This window comes from Neophocaena asiaeorientalis, unplaced genomic scaffold (assembly GCF_003031525.2).
Source record: "Neophocaena asiaeorientalis asiaeorientalis breed wild unplaced genomic scaffold, Neophocaena_asiaeorientalis_V1.1 scaffold86, whole genome shotgun sequence".
In the NCBI taxonomy this organism is placed as follows: Eukaryota; Metazoa; Chordata; class Mammalia; order Artiodactyla; family Phocoenidae; genus Neophocaena; species Neophocaena asiaeorientalis.
Window position 1 is genome coordinate 1,591,997 of NW_020175039.1, and position 20,057 is coordinate 1,612,053.

The following is a 20,057-nucleotide window of genomic DNA, read 5'->3' on the forward strand; positions in this document are numbered from 1 at the left end:
AAGCAACTGACAAAGGATTAATCTCCAAAACATACAAGCAACTCATGCAGATCAATATCAAAAAAACAAACAACCCAATCCAAAAATGGGCAGAAGACCTAAATATACTTTTATCCAAAGAAGGTATACAGATTGCCTACAGACACATGAAAGAATGCCTAATATCATTAATTATTAGAGAAATGCAAATCAAAACTACAATGAGATATCATCTAATATATATGGAATCTAAAAAGAAAAAGAAAGAAAACAAATGATCAGAAGAACCTAGGGACAAGATGAGAATAAAGATGCACTAGAGAACTGACTTGAGGATACGTGGAGGGGGAAGGGTAATGTGGGACCAAGTGAGAGAGTGGCATGGACATATATACACTACCAAACGTAAGATAGATAGCTAGTGGGAAGCAGCCCCATAGCACAGGGAGATCAGCTCGGTGCTTTGTGACCACCTAGAGGGGTGGGATAGGGAGGGTGGGAGGGAGGGAGAGGCAAGAGAGAAGAGATATGGGAACATATGTATATGTATAACTAATTCACTTTGTTATAAAGCGGAAACTAACACACCATTGTAAAGCAATTATACTCCAATAAGGGTGTTTAAAAAAAAAAAGGTTATGGAAAATACTGTTGGAAATAAAAATACAGATGATAATTTAAATCTGTTAAATTGCAAAGAGTCATAAAAGGATAAGAATATTTAAACCTGCAATTAATGTGATAAAAAATTCTATGCCATACACCAAGGAGATAATCAATTATGAATTTCCCCAGAATATTTGGGGAAACTGTCAGGCTGACTGATAAGACAACTCCTTTACTAAAATTCTGGAGGCAAATTTCCCTGGAAGAAAGAAATTACAAGAATAGCAAGACAGAGACAGGTAGAAATCTTAATTAAGCCTTCACCTGATGTTATATAAGTGTCTTTGTTGCCTAATTTGTTTTCTTGGCTTCTTAGGAGCTCTCCACCAAGGCCCGCCTTCCCCATAAAGAACTTTATTCTCACATTTCAAACTTTTCCTCCTCCTTATTCCTCTCTCCCATTCCTCACACCAAATTTACACATGAGGCATCCCGTTTCCTCTGGACTCTGTTGGGTGATAACTGTTCAAGCTGAGGTACTACTCTGGGTTAACTGTGTGACAGGAGCTAAGGGCTCTGCGTGCCACCCTCTCAGGACATATCTGCATCGCACATGAGTATTCTAGAAGCTCAAGGTCTTAACCCAAAGGAAGAAAGTTAATGAGAGAAACTTCAGGTAAGTGTGAAGGGAAGGGTAAAGACAGAGTAGCTGATGGCAAAGCTCGTTAACAGTAAAAATCCCTCACTTGGATAAAATGGACAGCTGCTTACTGTAACATCTCATGGACATTTTCTGGAAGTTGGGAAAGATAGTTTTACCTTTAGTTAACCCCAGAATTCATTCCTATATCCACATACTGAATTTGATTTGAATCTAGGTCTCTATAAAAATGTCCTTACCTGGAGCCTAATTACTCTCAGCAAAATTACACCAAGCTCAGCTGATTGGCTATGAGTATGAATAATATTTTTATTATTTTCCAAAATGAATGCATATTTTCTTTAACATATCTCAGATTTCTTTAAAAGTGTTCAGAAGCAGCATTTAATGTTCTCCTTCAACACTGCCTTTGAGATTCAGATACTATGAATACATACCAGAAACCAGTCAGCTCTGGACCAGGTGTGTACAGATCCCTAGCCCATCACACTTACTGCTGAACGTTTGTATAAGAGAGGGATAGTTTAATGCCTACTTTTAACATATTTACAAATGTAGAAAATCAAATTCTTCATTTTGGCAAATGTATCTAAGGCTCATATTGGAACAATAATATTTAGTATAGACTTTCAAGCTAGTGCATGATGGTATTTTTAATGATTCCTTTAATGATCGGATTAGTGAAACAAAATCAGAATTAAGATTTTATTTTAACAGAATTAAGCAGAGATATAATTTTCCCCTTTCACACCACTGGGATCTTTAATACATAAAAACAGTCTGCTCGGCCAAGATGGGGACAGTGCTGTCTTAAGAAGATACCAGTGAATTTTGAAAATATTTTCCATGCCCATGGGAGGGACACATAGAGCAAGACTAATTGATAAAACATAACAGTTATCAACTCACCATGGAACTTTGGCTGTATATTCATTGCCAAGGGAATGCCTTTAGGATGTTGGATCAGAGAAACTACTTTATTCCCCAATGTAACCAGTAGGCATAATAGCTCTAAGACAATCCCTACTCTTCAAAACAAGATGGCAATAAAGAATTAATTGGATTTTGTGAAATATGTAAGAAATATCCATTCAAGTTAGTATTTTTGGCCAAAACTCTCAGACTTGGCCAGACAATTATACTTGTTGGAGACAGTTGAAAACTCAAGGTTATTTAAGGGAAATTCTGGTGTCCAAAAGAAGCCTCTTCCCTCTAAGGGCTAGTGGAAAACCTTTTGTTTCTGATAAAATATTTTTCCTGCATGTCTGTTAGAATCTCATAAATAGTTATGATCAATTCCTTTGGTTTTAAACATAATGTTAAGTTTGTTTCAGAAATCTAGAACATTATATGGGTTTGTATAAAAATTCTTGATTAGAGGAGTTTTGATCAAGATATCAAATTTAATTCCTCAATCCCAATAGTTCTGAAACAGAATGGTAGGAAAGCAAAATTATAATTTAATTTTTCACTTAATTTTGTATGTGCCTAGGTATAAGAAGTAAGAATTCAATCAAATGAAGAGATGCTCCAAATGGTCTTAGTCCTGTCCTGGGCAATCCCTGGGCCTTCAGACCTGGAAAGAATTATGGGGTCAAGCAACAGCATGAATCAGATGGCTTGGAACTTCCAGCTCAGTGTGAACCCATAGGCCCCATTCAGGAGAGAAAATCGAGCCACCCAGTTCAGCATCAACAGCCAGAATAAGACTGGACTCCTTTGGGTTTGATCTGGATTAGAATCACAGGAGTTGGCTCAGAATTTAACCATCCATGTAAGTAAAGCAGAGTTTCAGCTCTTCTGAATTCTCAGTGAGAGTTCATACTTCAGGCACTGTGCATAGCAGACACCTTCTGGCTCTTAATTGTTTAAAATCTCTGGCATTTAAAACATACACAGGGCTACTCAACTGAGGAAACAGATTCATCCTCAGTGACAAAATCAGCTAATCAGCTTTCACACACACCTGTGAATATCTGGGATCATGTGCCCTCAGCCTAGGTGTCAGTAAGACTGTTTTTCCCCATTTATCACTTGCTTAAGATCCAGTCTCTTAAGATCACTTCTTCTTCCTCATTTGGTCTCAAGCAGCTGACCCATATGAGCTGTACCCTATTCCCTTGCTCTACTGGCTTCCAACTAGGCTTGAGCCGCAAGGGGACAGAGATGTTAAAGCAAGAGAAGGGGGCTTGGAGTATTCTCGTGCCCCCTGGCCCCGGTTTCAGTACTGTGGTTCTGGTTGGGGTTGTAGAGCTGCTCCTCCTCCACCACTACCGGGCTCCGGTGATACTATTTTCTCCCCTGGACCTCAGGCCTAGGGATGATATTGACCTCCCTCTGTTGCTAGCCTCTGAGAACTTCATCATCCTTTGCTTATTTCTTAACCTTACCCTCACCTCTTAAATAATACCTGAATGTAAATCTCTTCAATTGAACTATCAGAATGGAATTATTTTTCCTGCCAGGAATCTTTTATACTTTAAAGTATTCAATAGATGCTTTCATTTCAATGAAGGATCGTTAAATAAAATTACATTGTGGACCAAGCAGGAATTATTACAATTATGTGAAATAACCAAGGATGATGTGAAACAATGGTAGGCTTTATGCAAATAGTAGAGTATATTCCCTTTAACCCATTCATATTCAACTTTTTTTTCTAAAAGAATATAAAGCTGAGGGGAGCCAGCTTGAGGTCACTGAATCGGGATATGTGAAAGCTACATTAAGAGATTTGCTCTCATATTAATATGGAGTTTTAGAAGCCCAAGATTATTTAAAACATGGAGTGAGTTAAGGATAGTTTACCACTGAAACCCAATTCTAGCTTAATTAATATTGGCACTTTTTGCACTGTAATTCTTGATATAAAAACATCAGTTAATTTTATACTAGGAAAGGAAGACTAGAATGAAAAATAATGCACTTAGAAGGAATTGAAATACCAGTTTTTTATAAGGTGGCCATCAGCATTGTTTTACCTACCCCATCACCATAAAGATTGTTTCTGGTTTCCAGGAAAAGGGAGACCATTGTTGATAAATTGTAGCTAAATTCACCAAACTAAAAATAATTACTTTTCCAGCAGTAGCATGTATTAAGGAGACATGAAATAATAGAGCACAGCTAATAAATATATTAAAGTTAACCTTCAAGTCTATGCAGATGGCTATACTTAATTGGTTACATAACAACATGAGGCTCAGTCATAAAATAAATTAGTAGGATATCAAATCTAATTGTAATCCATTCTAGTTGATATCCATCTTTTATTCAGTCAGTTGAACCAAAGGAAGAGCTTCATATAATACAAATATAGCTATGGTATTGAATGAGTTGGACTTCAAAGCTACAGGCAGAAAGAAACTTTATTCTATCTCTCCACTGCTACCTTCAGTTTACTCTATGAATCATTCTTTCCCACCCCCTGCAAGAAAACAGAAATAGATCTCATGGATTTTCTGGTCATTTTCCAATATTAAAAAGCTCAACCCAATCTAATATTAAAATTCGTATATCACCTCTAAGTTAACGTTTCTCTCTGCTCTTGCTTAGAATTGACTCAGGCTTGAAAACCTGCTCTAGGTTGTGGGTAGGGAGCTGGTTGGCTTCTTCTGTCTTCCTAGTTTCCCTTCCTCTCTAGTCTCTTAGCTGCTGTTCCTCTGGAATCAGGTCCAGAAGTTAAGAAGAATTAGTGGGAAAGAGAAGAGTCTTGAGATTTCAATCTGACTTTGAAGGTCCTGGGTACCTCTTTCTCTCATAGAGTGTTTTCTGGGTTCTTTGATGATCTGACCTCTCAGGGGACCTATCCCCAGCATAGGAAGTACTTATAAACTTCTACTCAGGTCCTGGATTCCAGTGGTCCAGCTATCCACATGGGCCTCTGTATTAGTCAGTGTTCTCCAGAGAAACAAAACCAATAGGATACATAGAAAAAGATGATATATAAATTCACAGATACATAGACATATAGATATCTGTATTTCTTATAAGGAATTGGCTGTGCAATTATGAAGGCTGAGAAGTCCCAGGATCTGCAGTCAGCAAGCTGGAGGCACAGGAGAGCTGAAGGTTTAGTTCCAATCTGAGTGTGAAGGCCTGAGAACGAGGAGAGGCTATGGTATAACTTCCAGTCTGGACTCCAGCATTCTTGAGACCCAAGAAGAGCCAATTTTTCAATTCAAGTCCAAAGGCAGGAAAACAGCAATGTCCAGCTCAGTCAGTCTTTCTCAGTTTTTTTTTTATATTGTTGTTCTATTTAGGTCTTCAATTAATTTGGATGAGGCCCACTCACGTTGGGTAGAGCAATCTGCTTTACTTCATCTGTAGATTCAAATGGTGATATCACCCAGAAACACCCAGAATAATGTTTGACCAAATGTCTAGGCACCCCATGGCACAGTCAAGTTGACACACAAAATTAATCTTCACAGCCTCTTAGGCTGAGACTCCTTTACCATGACAAACGTCTTGCTCTTATCATTGGTCTTTGTGTTTTAAGGAAAACTCCTGTCCTTGTTTTGCCATTGATGAATGTGTAACTTGCACCCACTGAACCCCTTTCCACATGCCCTGTTTTTGGATCAGTTCCAGACAGCCTCTCACACTGATGTCTCCAGGAGAGAGCAGGCACCTGTGCCTGCATCTACCCTTGGGGACACATGCTTTTCCGAGTAGTTCCACAAATGTAACTTTCCTCTGGGGAGGAGAAAAGAAACGCACAGCACTTCAATGAGAACTCTCTTCAAAGGTGTTTCCACCATCAATTTTCTTGAAATGAATCTTCCACTTACAAAAAAGTCCTGGTTCTTGAAGATAGGCTAATGGTCGCAGAACTAGTTTTAGGTGATCCCCTTGACAAGTGTTGCACTGATGACCTAGTACCTTATTTTGGGATATAAGTATTAGCTGTTATTGTTATTCTCAGCTTCGGGTCCACAGCTGAACTCTAAGACCAAAAGAGTCTCATTTTAGTGTCCTGTTACAGACATGGCTTTGCCTTTGGGCAAGGTGTGCCATTCTTATAGAAAGAGAATTGTGAGTTGGAAATTCACCCTAAAAATTTTCTTCTACACATTTCTACTTACATTTCAGGGTTCTTGTGAAGATCTAATGGGATAAATATTGTGAAGAGTATATAACAGAATACACGTTTTAATCTGTTTCAAAACTAGCTTCCAAGTTTTAAAAGGTAAAACTAAGTGACATTGTTCTCTCTGAGCTCTTATACAGAATGCATAGATAGCAGATAAGAGAATAAAAGAGAACAATCTCAAAGTCTACTTCCATCACTCCAGAATCCAGGGAGAGGCAGAATTGAAGTTCTCACCACTCCAGGCAGGAAAGACATGAGGTAATGAGGAAGAGTGGATGCTACTAAGTATCATCCCTGAAGCCTATGGTTTCAACAGAGGCAAGGGCAAGTCAAAGACTGCAACATTAGTTCTATAACTCTGGGTTGCTGCTTGAGTGAGAAGCCAGTTTATCTGTTGTTTCTGGGGTAACTGAGTTTAGCCTTCCCTCTTATCAAGGGCAATTATACCTGCATGAGCCAAGAAATGCAGCCCCTTTATTTTATATCACTGTAGTCAACTATACCCTTACAATCCAATTACGACATTTTCATCTATATCCCAGTTACTGCACTATAACAAAGTTTTATCTTATTCCTGATAATATGAAGTTTACATGTTTCATGGAAGTTAGGGGACAACCTGGTAACTAAAGGAAGAAAGTCTCATTCCAAAGTAGTATTTTCTTAGAGATCTAGAATTCAAAAAAGGAAGATTGTCCAGAGAACCCTACCAAACCAAGGTGTAGGTAGTTTAAATTCCTGCAGTACATTTTTAGAGACTAGGTCATTTTATCTGTGAGTAGCTAATCCTACTTCCTCAGAGTCAGTAGTTCACTGTTTTCAGTGTTTTCCGTCCCTAGGGATAGTAATGGTACTTAATATGAACACTACTTCACCAGATACATGCATTTACAATCTCTAAAATGGGTCCTACTGTATTTAATCAAAAAATATTGTTTGAGCAGTGAAAGTGATAGTTCTAGGTGAAGAGGATACAAAATTGACAAAGAGATTGTCCCTGCTTTCAAGGAACTCATGATCATTTGAGGAAACAAATACTCCATGTACTATAACATGATATGCAGGTATATTCATGGGGCACTAGGTTTAAAGTGTGGTGAGGATTCTGAGAGTAGGCATGTTGTGGCCTTCAAATCTGACATTTGAAGAAAAGCAGAATTTCTGCAAACAGCTGAGGGAAAGGATATCCTGGGAGAGATAACGTATATACTCAATGGTAAAATTGCTTAGAAATCCAACACTTAAAATGTTGATGTCATGAGATAGGATTTCAACTGCCTCTTTGTCAGGCACACATTTTACTAATGAGAATTCTCATTTTCACATAATTCAGGGAACTTTATCATCTTCGATTATTGTTTCCCTCTGCCAGAAAAATGAATATGTTACTTATTCTCCCTGCTTTACTTGTAGGAAGTCTCACTTTATTTCAGCCAGATCTTTTATGTTCCATAGGTTTAACAGTTTAGTAGGTACTTTCCATACTTCCATGTCTTCAAATGTGTTATTCATTTTTCTTGAAATACCCTTTCTTTCACTCATCACATACTTCCTGTTCTTTGTACATTTTGCTTCTATTTATCATTGTAGATTTCCCATAAAGATTCCTATTCTAAGAAGCTTTCCTTTACCACTTCCCTTCCATAAGAAGTTGATGCTTCTCCTGGGTACCCCAGACCACCTTGTACATATAACTTTCATAGCACTTATCACTCCTTACTATTACCAATGGTTTGTCTAGCTCCTTTATGCTTGTTCTGCTCAGGTATAATCATCTTCATCTCTGATTCCATAGTGATTATCACAGGGCCCAGCACACAAAAGGTAACTCTTATTTGTTGATGAATAAATGATGTGAAAGAAATGAAATCAAAATCCAACACTTCCCACAAATCCAATGCTCTTTTAGTTCCTTTATGGTAAACTATCTCAAAAATTACTTGTTTTCTTAAGTACCAGTGTAATCAAAGTATATCTTGATTATTGAAAGTGTTGTATTTTTTAGTTCCTAGGAATATATGCCCATGCTCTTCAAGTGCTCTCTCTGTAGACTGAACATAGAATCATAATCCAAAAATATCTCAACGGGCTGGAGTAAAGACTGAATGTAAGATGTTGAAACCTGACGGAGATAAATTTAAACTTCTGTACAGCTACAGGATTTGGGAGGGACAAAACTCAGCAGGAGAATAGCTGAAAAAGACTTAAAAGTTAATTTAAAGGTAACTGTGGGCTTTGTATAGATCTGGAGTATGATTTGTCCCATGAAAAAGCTAACACAATCTTCAGTTATATTAATAAAAATATTGTTTCTAAAATGAGGAAGATAAAAATCTTATTCTACTGTATTCTGATTAAACTACACTCTGAAGTAATTGTCCTTAGACTGGAATATAAATTACCTCTGGGAATATACAAGACTTGAAAGGGAACAAGCACATGAATATTTTAAGTGGAATCAATTTCCAGATCATCACCATCCATATTTATTCTTTTCACAACTAATTTTTCTGAGAAAGTGACTATGGTCAAGATTCCTCTCTGCCCCCACCCCCATCATCATTTTCCTGTGTTACAAAAGAAAGACATAGCTCTCACTCACCCACAGTCTTGTGTTGCTCAAAGGTTTAAAACACTTCAAAGAAAGAAAAAAGAAAGAAAGAAAAAAGACAATTAGTTAGGTCCCATTTGTTTATTTTTGTTTTTATTTTCATTACTCTAGGAGGTGGATCAAAAAACATCTTGCTGTGATTTATGTCAAAGAGTGTTCTGCCTATGTTTTCCTCTAAGAGTTTTATAGTGTCTGGCCCTACATTTAGGTCTTTAATCCATTTCAAGGTTTCTTTTTTGTATGGTGCTAGAAAGTGTTCTAATTTCATTCTTTTACATGTAGCTGTCCAGTTTTCCCAGCACCACTTATTGAAGAGACTGTCTTTTATCCATTGTACATTCTTGCCTCCTTTGTTGTAGATTAGTTGACCATAGGTGAGTTTATTTCTGGGCTTTCTCTCCTATTCCATTAATCTGTATTTCTGTTTTTGTGCCAGTACCATACTGTTGTGATGACTGTAGCTTTGTAGTATAGTCTGAAGTCAGGGAGTCTGATTACTCCAGCTCTGTTTTTCTTTCTCAGGTTTGCTTTAGCTATTTAGGGTCTTTTGTGTTTCCATATAAATTTTGATCTTTTGTTCTAGTTCTGTGAAAAATGCCATTGGTAATTTGATAGAGATTGTATTGAATTTGTAGATTTCCTTGGGCAGTATAGTCATTTTAACAATATTGATTCTTCCAGTCCAAGAACTTGGTATATCCTTCCATCTGTTTTTGTCATCTCCAATTTCTCTTTTTTTTTTAACATCTTTATTGCAGTATAATTGCTTTACAATGGTGTGTTAGTTTCTGCTTTATAACAGAGTGAATCAGTTATACATATACATATGTTCTCATATCTCTTCCCTCTTGTGTCTCCCTCCCTCCCACCCTCCCTATCCCACCCCTCTAGGTGGTCACAAAGCACCGAGCTGATCTCCCTGTGCTATGCGGCTGTTTCTCACTAGCTATCTAGTTTACATTTGGTAGTGTATATACGTCCATGCCACTCTCTCACTTGGTCCCATGTTACCCTTCCCCCTCCCCATATCCTCAAGTCCATTCTCTAGTAGGTCTGTGTCTTTATTCCCATCTTACCCCTAGGTTCATCTCCAATTTCTTTCACCAGCATCTTAGTTTTCAGAGTAGAGGTCTTTGGTCTCCTTAGGTAGGTTTATTCCTAGGTATTTTATTTGTTTTGATGCCATGGTAAATGGGTTTGTTTTCTTAATCTCTCTTTCTGATCTTTTGTTGTTAGTGTATAGGAATGCAAGAAATTTCTGTGCATTAATTTTGTATCCTTCAACTTTACTGAATTCATTAAGGAGCTCTAGTAGTTTTCTGGTAACATCTTTAGGATTTTCTATGTATAATATCATGTCATCTGCAAACAGTGACAGTTTTACTTCTTCTTTTCCAATTTGGATTCCTTTCTTGTGAGAATGTAAATTAGTACAACCACTGTGGAGAACGGTATGGAGGTTCCTTAAAAAACTAAAAATAGAACTACCATATGATTCAGCAACCCCACTCCTGGGCATATATCTGGAGAAAGCCATAATCTGAAAGGATACATGCACCCTAGTGTTCATTGCAGCACTATTTACAATAGCTGAGACATGGAAGCAACCTAAATGTCCATCAACAGAGGAATGGGTAAAGAAGATGTGGTACATATACAATGGAATATTACTCAGCCACAAAAAAGAATGAAATGATGCCATTTGCAACAACATAGATGGACCTAGAGACTATCACACTAAGTGAAGTAAGCCAGACAAAGATAAATATCATATGATATCACTCATATGTGGGATCTAATTTAAAAAAAAGAAAAGAAAAGAAACAAATAAACTTATTTACAAAACAGAAACAGACTTACAGTTACCAAAGGGGAAATGTGGGTGGGGGTGGGGGAAGGGATAAATCAGAACCTTGGGATGAACAAATACACTAATATGTATTGATATAAGATAGATAACCAACAAGGACCTGTTGTATAGCACAGGGAACTCTACTCATTATTCTGTGATAACCTATATGAGAAAAGAATCTAAAAAAGAATGAATATATGTATGTGTATAACTAAATCACTTTGCTGTACACCTGAAACTAACACAACATTGTAAATCAACTGTACTCCAATTTAAAAAAAGAATTTAAAAAATACAATTAAAAATCAAAAAAAAATTAGACAAATCCTTCATTCAAGGGTAAGTAATTCATTAAAATATCATCCCCATCTATCTTAAAAAGTACTTACAGTAGGGCTTCCCTGGTTGTGCAGTGGTTGAGAGTCCGCCTGCAGATTCAGAGGACGCGGATTCGTGCCCCGGTCCGGGAAGATCCCACATGCCGTGGAGCGGCTGGGCCCGTGAGCCATGGCTGCTGAGTCTGCGCGTCCAGAGCCTGTGCTCCGCAACAGGAGAGGCCACAACGGTGAGAGGCCCGCGTACCGAATAAAAAAAAAAGTACTTACAATAAATATTTACCTTTTTGTTTACTAATCGTGTATTAAAATTTGTACTACATTTATGCTTTTACAAGTGGTATACTGACATTATTGTGTTATATACTCATATAAATTTTTAATACATAAATCCTTATCACAAGAAATAAATAATTAGATTTCATGATTGCAGAGAAGAATTAGTGTCATTAATATATGATATTAAGTAAAAAAGTATATTACATTAGGATAAAATTCTGTGGAGGAAATAAAATAAAATTATGGCTTCAAGGAGAAATAAGAGTGAGTCTAAATCATCAACAAAATACAAATGTATGTGTGTATGTTCAAAATGAATAATGGTGGGTATTAAATCACCTTGATGTTCACATTCCTTTTGATACATTAAAAAGAATGATGTAACAATTTTATCTTTAAAATCAATGCCTCTAATATACTGGAAATTACATCCACTACAACTATTTATACTTATGATGAAAAAGTTTCAAATGTCTACCTAAAAATGTTCAAAGGAGTACATACTTTTTCAAAGTTCTTTTAGGTAGCACACGAGCAAAAATATCCTTTGCCCTGGTGAATCTCATTTAATACTGAGCATAACACTTCAAAGGGTGTAGAAAGAAACTAAAAGATGTTCAAGAATCACAGGGTGGAAAAAGGACTTGAAATCATCGCATATTGAGAATTCTTAAAAAAAAAAAAGGGTCAAAACAATGAGTACTTATCTAGGAGAGGAAAAGAATTTATAGGCACATAACAGTGATCTTTAACTTCTTGAGAATCTGTGTTTATAGCTTACAGGGCAGGTGAAGGACTAATGGGTGAAAAATATTTCAGATATTTCAGCTCTTATTTTAATTTCCTTCAGGGTAGAGGGTCTTTCATTTACCACTATATACACAGTGCTGTGGTGCAATCCTTGGCAAATAATAGGCACACAAGTATTTGTTAAAAGAATGAGTGAACATAGTATGAGAAACAATTTCCTATGATTAAATTTTCCCAAAGAATAAATGGACTGCCACAAGAGTTGACTTCAGGGGAGGGGCTCAATTTTAAGTTTAAAGGGGATTAACACAATAGAGTGCTGTTAGCTGAGATAGATTTATAGGGTCACCTCCAACTTTCCTCTTCTGGGATTCATGATATGATTTCTTTTACATCAGGAAGAACTCTATATTAGGACACAAAATCTTTACCAGAAAAAAAGAATTGCACTTTTTACATACATACTTTTAAGAGATAGAGATTGTTTTCTTTGCCCAACATTAACAAGAATAGTTTCTGTGTTAAATAAAAGTCACTCTAATATTGTTAGGGAATGTTGAGTTTGAGGTGGACATCACTAACTTAATTGGGACAACTTCAATAATTAGAATAAATTATAACCTTAAGAGTTGGACAGCTGTGTTAATGGCTTTCTAATCATGTCTGTGACTCACTAATTCGATAATTATGGCCAATATACTGAATTTTCCATCAGGGTTATCTTAACTGGATCCAATTAAGGAAGGCATCTGGATGCCTCTTGAAATAAGCAGCAGAAATTAGGTAGAAAGAGGACCGTCTATGCCATTTATTTCCAGAGGACATAGAAATTCCTTTTTCATTTTTATACTGGAAAATTCTCTTGAACGTTTTTGGTAAGAAATTTTTATGTTTTCTCTAGTAAACAACAAAGTGAGATAAATATCTAGATGATATAATTTAAGCTGATAGAAGTCCACACAGAAACCCTGACCCTTTGAAACTTCAGATGCCTCTAATCCATCCTGGTCCATCCACTCTGATTTCTTCCCATCTGTTTTAACCATGGCTTACTGGGTTCCTGGACTCCTATAACCTGGGGTGGAGAACCTGCATGCTAGTGAAGAGATGCTTATTCATCTGATACCATGGACAGCTCCCCCTCCTTTTCCCAAGTAAAGAATTAACAATAAAATTCATTTTGTTTCTCTCTCTTCTAAAAAGCTTCTAAAAAGTAAGGTTAGGTTTTCAACCAAGCCAAGGTGTAAACCCAAACTTCAAGAGTTCTATATCTTTAGTGAACTTTTCTATAAGAAAATACAAGAATTCTATAAACAGCTTTGACAGCTGCAGACCAGTTAGCTCAGGTAACCATCTTTCCAGGTATCTCTCTGAAGACTCCATTTTGAAAGTCAGTACTTCTCACCAGAGTAATACATATCATAATCTCCCTCACTCTATACCATATTATCATTATTTTTTCTTTTAATGCAGAGATGTTATTGGAGTTTTTTCCCAATCTGCCTCTGTAAAAAGAAATGTAAGTGAATCTGGAAGTCTGGGCCCATGCCCTAGTTTTACTGCTGACAAATTGTGTTTCCATGACTTTTCTGAACTTTAGTTTTATACATTTTTCATAATAAGAGGATAGCAGCTGCTATGTACTGGCTACACGTGAGTATTACATCCCTGATACCAATAATAATATGAATAATATAAGACAAAGTTACAGATAAAGAATGGCCAACTAATTTTATTTTCTTTTTTTTAAATAAATAAATAAATTTATTTATTTATTTATTTTTGGCTGTGTTGGGTCTTCCCTGCTGCACGCAGGCTTTCTCTAGTTGGGACAAGTGGGGGCTACTCTTCGTTGAGGTGCACGGGCTTCTCAACGCTGTGGTTTCTCTCATTGCAGAGCACGGGCTCTAGGAGTGCAGGCTTCAGCAGTTGTGGCACATGGGACCAGTAGTTGTGGCTCGCAAGCTCTAGAGCACAGGCTCAGTAGTTTTGGCACATGGGCTTAGTTGTTCTGCAGCATGTGGGATCTTCCCAGACCAGGGATCGAACCCGTGTCTATTGCATTGGCAGGCAGATTTTTAACCACTGCACCATCAGGGATATCCTTAATTTTATTTTCTTGACCTGTCCTCTACTTTTCCTTTCCACTCTTTTCAGGACATCCTACCATTTCATGTTTATATTTTAAATTGTCTCTTCATTTTTTTCTCCACCAGGAATATTAAATATTCAGGGAATAAAAATCTTCATTTTTTTCTCCACAGTGGTCTATAAACTGTCAATTGTCCCTTCCTTGTAACAGAAAAAAAACTATAGAATTCTTTTGTTTTATCCCTTCAAACCAATGATAATTCCTCTGCCAAAATAATCATCTGTTCTGAGTATCTGCTTTCTCACCTGTCTTAGAGCTCCTGTTGGTACATTGTACTCCTTTTTGAACTTTTCTGCTACATAAGCACAAAATAAGGCAGGGAACAAAAATCCTGGTGCCCAGGTCTCCGTGACCCCACTTATCAATCTCTGAGAGCACAGAGATGTTACTCTCCCCTTGAAAATTGTCTGGTCTATTTGTTGTTCTCTAATTATTTCATTAGCTTACCTGAACCAAAGTCAAGTTGTTGGAATGAGTGGTCATTTTTCTATCACAATACTGGCTTTATTCTCATCTCTATTCCTTCCCCGTCCCATCTCCCATAATTCTTTCTTAAAAGGGAGCATGTTGAAGATTAAAGGACACGGAGAGTGAAGCCAGAACAACAGTATTTGAATTCTATCTCCACTGCTTGCCTGAGAAGTGACCTTGGACAAGCTATTTACTCTTCTTAAGCTGTTTCCTCACCTGTATAATGATGATAAAACCAGCTAACCAGGGACTTCCCTGGCGGCACAGTGGTTAAGAGTTCAATCTTAACATTGAACAGTTCAATCCCTTGAACTGTTCCCATTGAATAGTTCCCATTGAACAGTTCAATCCCCTTAACAATGCACAGTTCAATCCCTGGTCTGGGAAGTTCCCACATGCTGCAGAGCAACTAAGCCCGTGCGCCACAACTACTGAGCCTGCGTTCTAGAGCCCACGTACTACAGCTACTGAGCCCACGTGCCACAACTACTGAAGCCTGTGCACCTAGAGTCCATGCTCCACAATAAGAGACGCACTGCAAGGAAGACCCAATGCAGCCAAAAATAAATAAATATTTTTTAAAAAACAGCTAACTTAAAATAACATGGGTAAAGACATCTTTAGAAACCACAATAAATGACAGTTGACTTTGTACCAAGTATGATTCTGAGTGTTTTCTGGTCAAGTGGAGTGTTATTGAAAAATATAATCTATAGTAAAGATAATCATCTATATTACAGAGGTTATATGATTATAATGTCTCCAAACACTTTCTTTATAAGCAGTATCTTATGGGTAAAACATGAAAGATTGGTACACAGCAACATAATAAGACTAGAGAGTAAATCTGATAAAACATTTGATGCTATATTATATAATTATATAATTACATAATGATGTATTCAATAATGTCCTAAAAAAAGGACAAAATGTTTTAAAATAAAATAATTTTGAAATTCGCAGTGAACAATGTCAATGATTTCCCCATAGTTTAAAAAGATATTAATCCTCAGGATTTTTTCTTTTTTTGTTAGCATTTACAAAAATAGATTATCATAGAAGATGTTTTGGATATATCACTACTTAACTATTCTAAGTTAATTGTTAGTATTATCCTTTGAGAAACAAAACAGAATATATATAATCAGACTACAATGCTATCAGTTAATTAAATTTCCCCTTTCTTTATAGACTAGTCAACATTAATAGTATTCAATGATCATTTACACTGTCACACATTTGTTAATAACACATATTTGTGCTTTTTTACAATCAGTATTTTGAGACTTCTGAACATGAGGTATTTACTATTCACTCACTCCCAAGAACATATACAAAATATTTCTATAGAATGGGGCTTTTTGAAAATCTGCTCCTTTTCAGTAAACCAATTTTCACCATTTAATGTTACTTAACTACAGCTTGAAGTACACCTACAATTCATACACATTTTACAAATAATTGGAATATTAGTATGTAAATATTATATGCAATTCTGGGTGAGGGCAAAAGCAGTTACACAACTGCCACAAGCAAGACAGTATGTTTATGCAGGCTTTGAGGATGAATAATGCAGGAGGCAAGTAGATAGATGGGGAAAGGAAACATCTCAAATGGAAGGAGATACAATGTTGAATTTGGATGTCTATATAAACCTATTCTAGCTCTCTATGTCAAAATTATACATCCTTATAAAGAGGGTTAATATTACCTTAGAGTAACTTAAAGAGAGAAGAATGAGTTCATTCATCCACAGTGGTATTTGTCATAGACAACTGAGATGCACAACCTTTCAGCAATACCATTCGGTTCTCACAATACCATGTTGTGGTAAGTTGCAAAAGCATTACAACCTCCAGTTAAATAAATGTACAAAGTAAGAAAATAATTCATCAACATTATTGATAAAAACTTTAACAATAGAGCAGGGAAATTTGCCCACCATATCATGCATCCTGAGTTGCCTCCAAGATAGGTAATTCAGAATTATACAACTCAACATTTTTGAAGAAAATGGAAAAATTATGGGAAATATTCTGTTCCTCCATTTTTAGTTTAGTTATAGACACTCAGGAAAGTATTTAATAATTTCACTTGGGATTGCTTAGAAAAAATTATTTTAAAATTTAAAAAATCAATGAGAAATGAGTCAAATCAAAAAAAGTGAAAAAGGTGATAGAGAGAGAGATAGATAGATATTCTCAACTTGAAAAAAAAATAGTGGAAACTGGTTCCACGAACTCCATCAGCTCCCTTGTGGATTAAATGAGACTTTTCATTCACAGAATAAATAGATGTAATAATCTGCCTAGAGAAAAATGACACAGTATATCCACCACTGTCTATTAGGAGTCTCCCTTAAAAATCTAATGGGATTCCTTCAGCTCTAATAGAGGAGTCCCACTGAATATTCCCTTCTCTGAAATAGACACAACTTTAAAAACAGTAAGAAGGGGCTTCTCTAGTGGCGCAGTGGTTGAGAGTCCGCCTGCCGATGCAGGGGACACGGGTTCGTGCCCTGGTCCGGGAAGATCCCACATGCCGCGGAGCGGCTGGGCCCGTGAGCCATGGCCGCTGAGCCTGCGCGTCTGGAGCCTGTGCTCCGCAACGGGAGAGGCCACAACAGTGAGAGGCCCGCTTACCGCAAAAAAAAAAAACAAAACAGTAAGAAGATATCTACACCCCCCAGATTGTCCTCAGTTCTCACTTTGTCTCAGCTGCATATACATACTTTCAGAATCATTTTTTCATGCTCATGTTTTCCTATAAAAAATTTAGCCACAGAGTAAAGCACCCCAATTATTCAACTTGATATTTTACTTTTTATTATAAAAATAACACATTAATTATGTAGAATGTAGAAATTAGGAAAAGGTACAAAGGATAAATAAAAATCACCCATAATCCTACCATATACTATTAACAGTTGATGAGTTTAAAATTATATTTTTCAACCACCTTAGAAGGCAGCCATGATATAATGTAAAAAGCTTGACTTGGACTCCAAATTTGTCTCATTTCTCCATACAATAAGATACTTTCATAAAGTGGATAAATAAATGAATCTAATCTACAAGTATAATCAGATATATCAAAAAGCATTGTGTTGTGAGGAATAAAACAAGTTCAAAAAATATATTTGGTCTGAGGCCATTTCTGTACCTTTTAAAACAGGGTATTAATGTCTCTGTATGTCATCTGTGAATACCTAATAGGTAAAAAAAAAAGACAACCACATAGGAAGGATACTTCAAGATAGTGAGGATCTTTGGGAAAGAGGAGATGAGAATGGAGGGTTGGGGTGTGAACTGTATTGGGAAAATTTCACCTCTAAAAAGCGATACAGGCATGTGATGGAGATACTATCTTGGTAGTGGTAAATAGTTCACTGGTGTCTGTGTATACCAAAACTTAACAAAAGATACATTTTAAATATACACACTTATATGTAATATATGTCAACTGTAACTCAATAAAGCTGTTAAAAAGCAAAAGCAGGGCTTCCCTGGTGGCGCAGTGGTTGAGAGTCTGCCTGCCGATGCAGGGGACAGACATAAAGAAAACATGGTAAAAGATAATATAATAGATCTGAATTGTGGTACATGGTTGTCTGTAATATCTTTTTCAATACTTCTTGGTATGCCTTAAATATTTTATAAATAAATAGAAAATGCTATTTTGTCTGGAAAGCAGAAATAAATATAAAATGATAAAAGCTTATTCTTTATTTTTTTAATCTAAAAGAAGTACCACTTTACAAAATTTGTATGTGGTGGGTGATGGCAAACAAAAGTGCAGTTTCTAGAATTAAAACTGAGACACAACTTCAGGGGAGCCTCAAGAAATGTGGTGTTTGTGCTTCAATGTTATTTGAGGTTCGATTTTACTCTACAGAGGAGAATCTTTGCCTCTTTTTGTCAAGGGCAGGAGGTACATTGTATGTTTCTATACACTTCATTTAGCTTGGAAATTTCCCTGACAGTCAACAAAACTTGTCAACACCACAGTCTTCATCTAAACTCAGTGGCTTGCTGCCTTTGGCTGTCTTAGTCTCCTGCCTCAGTATCCTTTCCTCGGCATCTTTACCCCATCTGATCTTTTATGTGTATCCCCATCAGAGAAATCTCCCTGCAGGTTCCTGTTTCCCATCCATGAAACTGGATATTGCAAGTAACTATTACTAGAACTGTTATATGATTAAATAAATGAACACACATGAAGCAGTGAAAGCAATGCCTAGGACATAGTAGGCACATGAGAAATGCTATTTACATATTATTACTTTGTTTAAAAATATTATGCATAAACTATATCTAAACATATAAAAATATTATTATTTTGTTAAATTAGTAACACTCTTCCTCACTCTGAGAAACATCTAGAAGTTGTTCATGGTTTCCAACATCAAGTCTAACCTTCTGATTCCTCCATCCAAAGCTCCATCAAAGCTCCATCACTGCTTTAATGATACAATGGACTTTTTTGGGCAAAAATTGCTATAGCCAAGTCTATACTATTTTCATTCTGATTAGCTGGGCATTTTTTTTACTCTTTCCTCATCTAACTTTTCTGAAACCTCCTCCATAAAAATTCTCAGGCCTGAAAATCACTTTATTCTCTACTTTAAAATCTACTTGCTTCTAGTATCTGAACATGTTGAACTTTGGAACACACACATAAAAGAGAGAAGCAAAATAAGGTGGTATAATGTGTTTTTCCAGTTACAATGTAAGCTCTTTAAGAGAAAACACTCTCTTTCTGCATTTTAGGATTCCATGTTTGACACAAAACTCAACAGGTAGTGGGGACTAATGATGGCTAAAAATCCTGGTGGGGAAATGATTGTTTGAAAAGTGAGGATTATCTCATTCAAACTAGTTTAGGTTACATTTGGACTCACTACTTAGCTCATCATTTCTAATCCTGTTTACTTCTTTATTTCAAGATCAAGTTTCTGAATTTTTCTCCAAGTTAAGTAACTTGCCCAGGGATTGGCCTCTATGATACATCGTAGAGCCAGGGTTCAAAGCCAGGATTATTTCACTATAGAACTCACTATGCAACTGCCTCTTCTTGCAGGCCCCTGCGTGGAGCACGGTCCACTTTTCCTAAGGGAACGGTGGATTCTGTAAATGCTCATCATTTTCAGTCCTCTGCTTTCTCATTTCAAGGTCAAGATTCTGAATTTTTCTCTAAGACTGCCTCTTGGTCTGGAGTGAAATCAGTCAGTCTTACCGGTCAGGGTGAAGCCAAGGTGCTTACACTC